Raw genomic sequence first — 8,479 nt, forward strand, 5'->3', positions numbered from 1 at the left:
CACTGAACATGATTCACTTGCATTTAAGATTCATTATATCTTAAAAATACATATCAGATGTTAGCATCACAGTTACTATGAGAACAATGTTTTATAAGAAGGAGCAACAAAATCATGAAATACATGTTTTATTGAGTAGAACAGCTTTAGGGAGCTTCTTGAGGATGGTTTCTTGGGAGGTAAATTTTTGAGAGCTTGCACATCAAAAAATGTCTTCAATTTCCCCTCTTACTTGATGGATAGTTTGGTTGGCTACAAAATTCGGAGACAGAAAGTTAGTTCCTCTCAGAATGTTGAAGGCATTACTCCCTTGTTGTCTCATTGGCAGTGTTGTTCTTGAGAAGTCATTCTGTTTCTTGGTCCCTTTTTGACGATGGTGATGTCACCCCCTACTCCTCACCAGCCTATTAAATCTTTTTGTCCCTGGAGTTCTAAAATTTCACAGTGACATATCCTAGGAAAGGTCTATTTTTATCAACTTTGGGGAAGAGGGCAGGTAGAAGTAGGGAGACCAGCAAGGAGTCTGCTGAGATGGTTCAGGAAGAAGAGATGGGTGGACAGGATCAGGTATAGGGGGAGCATGGACATAGTGAGTCGTGATCATGGCTCAGATAGAGTTTGAAGGTAGAGCTGACAGCATTTGATGCTGGATTGGATGAGGATGAGAGAAACTGAAGAATCCAAGGATTTTGGCTTGAGCTACTTGGAAGGATGAGCTGCCTTTCACTGAGACAAGGAAGAAAGAAAAGATTTGAGTAAGAAAATCAGGAATTCTGTTTTCAGTAGGTTAATCTGGAGATGCCTATTAGTCATCCAAATAAAGATGTCAAATAGGCAATTGCATAAGGAGTCTGGAGTTCAGGGAAGAGACCAGGCTGGGGAGAGAAATTTGGGAGCCAACAGCTTATCCATATGGTATTTAAGGCCATGAGACTGGTGAGGACCAAGGACTAAGATGTGAGAGTCTGAAAAGGAACAGCCAACGACATGGTATCCTGGAAGCCAGAGAGAAAAAAAGGACGGAGAACTTAAGCATGTCAAATGTTGCTGGAGGACCAAGGATATTGAAAGAATTGAACTTTGAATTTAGGAATAGGTTGGTCATTAGGAGCTATTGATAGATTGATTTCTTATGACTGTACGTTGTGCAGTGTTGGGAGTACCATGACTTATTTAATCAATCCCCTACTGAGGGATATTTAGGTTTTTCCCTATCTTTTGCTATTTCAAACAGTAGTGTTGGGAAGAACCTGGTATGTGTGCCTTTTTTGTACTCTACACATCTGCTGTTCTCTTACATGTGAATTTCTGGGTCAGAGACTAGGTGCATTTCTAATTCTGTCAGATGTTGCAAACTTCCCACCACAGAGACTGTAGCCACTGACCCTCCCACTGACAATGTGTGCCCTTTCCCCCGGGGTCTTTCCATTACACGGTTTTGCCAATCTTTTTGTGCTTTATTGATCTGCTCTATTTAAAACTGATATCTCAGAAGAAATTCAGATGGCCAACAGGCACATGAAAAGAGCTCCACATTGCTAATCATCAGAGAAATGCAAATTAAAACCACATTGAGATATCACCTCACACCAGTAAGGATGGCCACCATCCAAAAGACAAACAACAAATGTTGGTGAGGATGTGGAGAAAGGGGAACCCTCCTACACTGCTGGTGGGAATGCAAATTAGTTCAACCGTTGTGGAAAGCAGTATGGAGGTTCTTCAAAAAACTCAAAATAGAAATACCATTTGACCCAGGAATTCCACTCCTAGGAATTTACCCTAAGAATGCAGCAGCCCAGTTTGAAAAAGACATATGCACCTCCATGTTTATCACAGCACTATTTACAATAGCCAAGAAACGGAAACAACCTAAGTGTCCATCAGTAGATGAATGGATAAAGAAGATGTGGTGCATATACACAATGGAATATTATTCAGCCATAAGAAGAAAACAAATCCTACCATTTGCAACAACATGGATGGAGCTAGAGGGTATTATGCTCAGTGAAATAAGGCAGGCAGAGAAAGACAAGTAGGGATTCTATATAATTTCACTCATCTGTGGAGTATAAGAACAAAGCAAAAATTGAAGGAACAAAACAGCAGTAGACTCACAGAACCCAAGAATGGACTAACAGTTACCAAAGGGAAAGGGACTTGGGAGGGTGGGTGGGAAGGGAGGGATAAGGGGGAAAAGGGGCATTACGATTAGCACACATAATGTTGGGGGGGGCGTGGGGAAGGCAGTATAGCACAGAGAAGACAAGTAGGGATTCTATAGCATCTTTCTATGCTGATGGACAGTGACGGTAATGGGGTATATGGTGGGGATTTGATAATGGGGGAATCTAGTAACCACAATGTTGCTCATGTAATTGTATATTAATGATACCAAAATAAAAAAAACCCTGATATTTCAGTGTTGTTTTAATCTGCATTTATTTTACTTTGAGTCACGTCTTGAACCTTCTCATATACTTAAGAGCCATTTTTATTTCCTTTTCTAGGAACTCTCTGTTCATGTTCTCTGTGCATTTTTTTAGATTTAGATTTCTTAACCCACTGCCTTTTTCACCATTCCCTGTAACTTCCATTAGAACTAATGCCGACTCCGCCCCCCCCTCCCCTTTTAATTATCTGGCACATACAAGGTCCCGAGCTGTGGGTAAAGCTGGGATGAATCTAATCACACCTGATAACATTACTGTAAGAATCAGAAATATCAAGAAAACTGTGAGGAGGCAGATTCACATTCACCATCCTCCGTGAGACTATTGCCAAGTGGGTGTTTTACTGGAAGACGGGTGACTATTTTGAAAGTCTGATGGTTCCTATTTAGAGTGTGGTTTTCAAACTTTCTTTTTTGCAATTCAGAATGAGAAATGTATTCACATCACAACGCAGCATGCACATGTATCTGTGTATCTGCTACTTCATTGAAAGTGTGAGATAACATGTGCAGGATTCAGAAAGCAGCCCTTACCCATGGGCAGTGCTGGCTGGCTGGCTGGTCTCCTGTGTTATGATTCACTGTTGTTTTCAAATGCCTGTCCAAATCCACTTGACCCATTTCAAGGCCTTAGCAGATGCAATGCCTCCTTTCTGTAACATATGTATGTATGTATATATATATATATGTATATATATATATATATATATATATTAAAATTTTCTCTGCAGATATTTTAAAATTTGTGTTCTATTCAACTTGAGCAAGGTATGGTTTACAATTACAATGCCACGCACCCACTTTAAGGGTGCAGTTTGATGAGTTTTGACGGTTGTATACCTCCCCAACCAAGGTGGAGAACGTTTCCATCCCTCCAGAAAGTTCCTTTGGGCCCCTTTGCAGTCAGTTCTCTCCCCACCCACTCCCAACCCCCTGGGGTAACTGCTGTTCTGAATTTGATCGCCATAGATTAGTGTTATAATAAATATTTTTATATGCTCCCTTTACTATCCTGAAGTGAAGTTTATGGATAATATAACCTACCCACATACAAAAAAAAATATTTTTTTTTAACCAAGATAATGTCCTTATTGTAATGAAGGAAGAATAAGAAGAAACTAATTTGTAATACAGTAATGAAAGGCTCAGGCCTGGTTACACTGCAGGATGTACAATGAAGCGGCAGCCAGGGCAGGAGCTTTGGGAATGCTGTCTGGGACACCCCACGTGAAGGCAGACGCAGAGAGAGCAACATGGTGTACACTCAACAAACCTCTCAGGTTGTACCCAGTAGTGGAATTCCTGGAAACTTTAAAACTTTAAGAGCAAAATGGAGCTCAGTGCTGGACTCAGGTAATTGTGAACCGGTTCTCTACCTCCATGAGTGACATAGGACATAGGGTGAGACTGCCTGTCGGGCACCGTGGGACACCTGGTGGTACAGTTGACATCCTGGTTCCCTGGTCCCCTGCCCAGGAAGTGCCCGTGGCTTCCCCTAATTGTTGCCACAACAGAAACCTTCTTCCAGTTGCCCCAATATCCCCAAGGGGAGAAGTAGCCGCTCTAGAAATGAGTCTCTACCACAGTTCCAGAAGCACCACTTTAGAAATTGTCCCTCCCATATTTTGGGGGGTCCTGGGTTTAAATGTTGGGCTCCCTGGGCTTTGTTGCGGAGGCGTGGGGCAGGAAGAAAGAGGGTGCAGGCAGCCAGCTAACACAGCTGGAGCCCCTGATTTCAGCCTCCTTCCCACTTACACCCAAGCCACACTTGATTCCTGCCCTGTAGGCCCTTCCTGCCACGTTATGTCCCACAGTCAACAGCTTTCTGAACAAGTTCTGTCTTTGGGAAATTTGTTGACATTTCTAGGCCTTTGCACAGTCTTCCTGCAAGTTCCATTCCTTGGGAATTTCCCCACTTTTATTTCTTTACAGGCATTTTAGGGGAATCTCTAACTGTTCCAAGGAGGCAGACTGCAGGCCTTTGGGACAAATCCAACCCATAGCCATGTGTTCTCTGGCCCAGAGAGTGGCCCCAGATGGTGGCCAGCTTGAAAGGGGATATGTGAAGCAGTCACACCAAGGACTTCAGAGCTCCACCATTTACTAGGGTGGCTTTGGGTACGTTTATTAACCCCTCTGGACCTCCATTTCCTCCAGCAAAAGAATGAGAATGATGATCAGACTTGGGCAGAAAGGGTTAATTGAGCAGGCCGGAGTGGCTCTAACCCTGCACGTTCCCAAGAAAGGCCTGTTTTCACCTGGGAACTTAACTCTGAATGTTCTGGTAAAAGTGTTTTGCACACCTGGGGTCTTAAGCATGCTGTACAAGTTTATCTAGATGGTTTGTGCGAATAATGTGATTTGTGGTTGAACACCTGCTTTCCTCCTGGGGGTGTGGAGCTTTAGCAACTGTGCTCAGTCACTCAAGCACTGCCCACACGAGTGCCTTCAATCAAAACCCTGCACTCCTGGGCTCAGGTGAGCTTCCCAGGTAGACAAAACTCCGCATGTGTTGTCACACATCATCGTGGGAAGACTTAAATGCATCTTGTGTGGCTCCACTGGGACGGGACTCCTGGAAGCCTGCACCTGGTTTCTTCTGTATTTCTCCCCATGCACCTTTTCCCTTGTTGATTTTGCTTTATACCCTTTTACAGCAATGAACTCTGAGCATTACAACCTCTGAGTCCTGTGAGACTTCGAGGGAATCACCAAACCAGAGGGTGTTCTTGGAGACTCCTAACATGATACCCAAGATATTTTGGGGTAAAGTAAAAGGAAATCCAATCCCCAGAAGGTTTGAAGAGAAGGCTATGTATTCTCTCTCATCACCAGGAGGGTGAAGGCAGGGGCACAGCTCAGGTACTGCAGGGGCTCAGGGATGGCAGCAAGGGACATCTCCATCCAGTTTTCTCCTCCATCACCCTCAGCATGTTGGCGTCTGTCGTGGGACTTGTCACTTCATTGTCTGAAGATGCCTCCAGTGCCTCTTACATGATCATATCTTCACACAACTTCTGTCACACAAAGGAAACAAAACATTTATACACATACTCACACACTAAAGTGTACACACCAAAAAGTACATAAATATACAGCATAAATGTGTTATTATAGTGTAAACACCCATGTTACCAGCAACTTGCTCAAGAAATAGGACATCGCTTCACCCCAGAGTCCTCCTCAGGACTCCTCCCGATCACGGGCCTCCCAGCTTTGGGAGGGGTGTGTATCTCAGTTTTTATCAAGTAGGAAAGACTCCCCAAAGTGCCCCCATAATTCTTCCCACAGACCCAATCATCTCAACCTCAAATGAAGCCCGCCCCTGAGAATATCGCCCTCTGGCACCTGAATGAGGCTGGGGCTCGGTTGGCGATGTGCCCATTGGCTCAAGACGGAGCAGGTCTACCATCCAGGGGAACTTTGAGCATCAAGTGGACCCCCATCTCTTCTGAATGCCCCTCAGGGGCTCCCAGCCCTGCCTTCCCTAGTGGACTGTGTTGTCATAATGGGTGCTTTGTTTGCCAAAACTCTTTCTTACCAAAAGGTTTCAAACATACAGAAAAGTGGATAGATTAGTATTATAAACAGCACCTATTATCTCCATCCAGATTTAATAATTTTTAATGATTCACCATATTTGTTTTCTCCTTATCTTTTTCTGAACCATTTGAGAGTACTTTGCAGACATGATGACTGATCTACCTTAAAAGTTTAAGCACACATTTCCTAAGAATCGGGTCATTCTCCTACTCAACCATACCACTGTTATCTCTCCTGAATCCATAATATCTTCTACTTAGTCCATCTCAAATTTCCCTCCCTAATGGTCTCAAGATGATCTTTTATCATGAATTTTTCCATCTTCCTCCCTCCCTTCCTTCCTTTTCCTTCTTAATTTTTTCAAGTCTTGGTTCAGTCAAGATTCATGTATGAACCAAAATGAAGCCACATTTGGTTGTTATGTGCCTGTCATCCCTTTTAGTTTAGAACAGTTCCCATGGACATACTTTCATTTTCTATGATACTGACTTTTTGAACAAGTCCAGGATGGCTGTTCTTTACAATGTCCCACATTTTGAATTTGTCTGATTATTTCCTCACAGGGTCATCTAACTTGTTTTGCTATCCCTAGCTTATTGGCCTCAAGCACTCAAAGGATTTTATATTTCTTATCTCATTCAGTTCTCACAGTACAGGAAGTAGGTTTCATTATTAGTCATTTCCATTTACAGATGAGGAAACTGAGATCAGAGAGATTAGCTTGCTTGTCCTTATCACGTATCTAGTAGGTGGTGAAACCTGGACTTGAACCCGGGTCTCTCCCATTCCATGGCTTGTGCAATACTCCCTAGTCACCATCCTGCCCCCACCCCTGCCCTTCCATGGGCATTAAGAAACACAAATGTGGGCATTACCTGTAGGACTACTTCAGCGGAGATGTCCTAAAAATCTCAGCTTACTTGGAATCACTTTAAATGTAATCCATTTGATGCTTTGAACAGGCAGATATGGCTCCTTGGTGACAACCATCAGCCCTCAGTTTGGCCACATAGGTGCTTGGACATCCATGGATATGAAGAGAAGACCCAAGTAGGAGGAAGGGGGAAATCTCATGTCCAAGCCACACAAACTGGGGGCCGCCGCCTGCAGGAAAATTGTGTAGGGTTTCTCTAAGGCCCAGTTTCCCGAACTTAAGTGTCTCATGTACCACTTGAGATTTTTTAGCCATATTTAGGGGCTACTGGAACTTTTATCTACTTAATAGTTTTCTTTAACTCAGTTTTAGACTTCATTTAGCTTAAAAGGTAACTTTGTATCACTCCTATGATGGGAAAACCAGTATCACTTAATATTTTTCCAAAGAAAACATGAGCTATTTACATATCAAATGTTCATTTTGTGTGCCACCTAAAATCTCCCACTCTTTTGGAGATGCTGTTTGAGAGGAAATCAGTGACAATTTCTAGAGAGACCATTTTGTCAAAGGTGGGAAACTGGCCCAAAGGTGTTGAAGAAAAGACAAGGATGGCTGGCTGGGCATCTGAGGGGAGGTAACAAGGTCAGAGTCCCCCAGGTTGAAGGCAGACAGTTTGCTGTTGTGTCAGTGGGGTTAGGGAGATGGAGCACTGGGTGCCTTTGAACATCGTGGAGTTACCTGTCAATCAGACTGTTGGGGTGGACTTCGAGAGATCTGCAGTTGGGCTAGGGAGAAGGCTTATTAGAGAGAATACTCAGGGGGCTCAGGAGTGGAGGAGAGGTCAAAAAAACAGCCCATGTTCAGAACTCTGAAACCCACCATTGCTTTGGGGAGAACATTTACACACACACACACACTCACACACACACACACACACACACATTTATACACTTTCATACACATACACACACACAAACCCATATCTGAATGCTCTGGGGTATAAATAACAGGAAACGTACCAAGATTTGTTGGTCCATCCAGATGCTCAGCAATGTTGCTGGCAGTACTGGTTCCTGTTTCTCTGCTTCAGGTTCATCCTCACATTGAGGCAAGGCTGCAAACACCAGTGTAACACACCTCCTTGCTTGAGTTCAGCAGGAGAGAGGGAGAGAGACAGACAGACGGAGACAGAGAGAGAAGCTCTGTCTTCCTGAGGGACCCTCCTTCAAGGGTGGGATGCTCTCAGGAGTGTTCAGGAGTTGCTGATAGTAATAATACTGCTTAACACTATCTGGCAATTTCTGTGCTCCAGGCACTGTTCTTAGCCTTTCCATACACTCTATTTCATGAGCTCCAAGATACCCTGTTTGTAAGGGGCATCTTAGAATATACACAGCTAGTTTAACCATAGCAGACCACCAATTTTATTTATTTATTTATTTATTTATTGGTATCATTGATCTATAATTACATGAAGAACATTGTTTACTAGGCTCCCCCCTTCACCAAGTCCCCCCCACATACCCCTTCACAGTCACTGTCTATCTGCGTAGTAAGACGCTGTAGAATCACTACTTGTCTTCTCTGTGTTGCACAGCCTTCGCCGT

This window comes from Manis pentadactyla, chromosome 15 (genome assembly GCF_030020395.1).
Source record: "Manis pentadactyla isolate mManPen7 chromosome 15, mManPen7.hap1, whole genome shotgun sequence".
In the NCBI taxonomy this organism is placed as follows: domain Eukaryota; kingdom Metazoa; phylum Chordata; class Mammalia; order Pholidota; family Manidae; genus Manis; species Manis pentadactyla.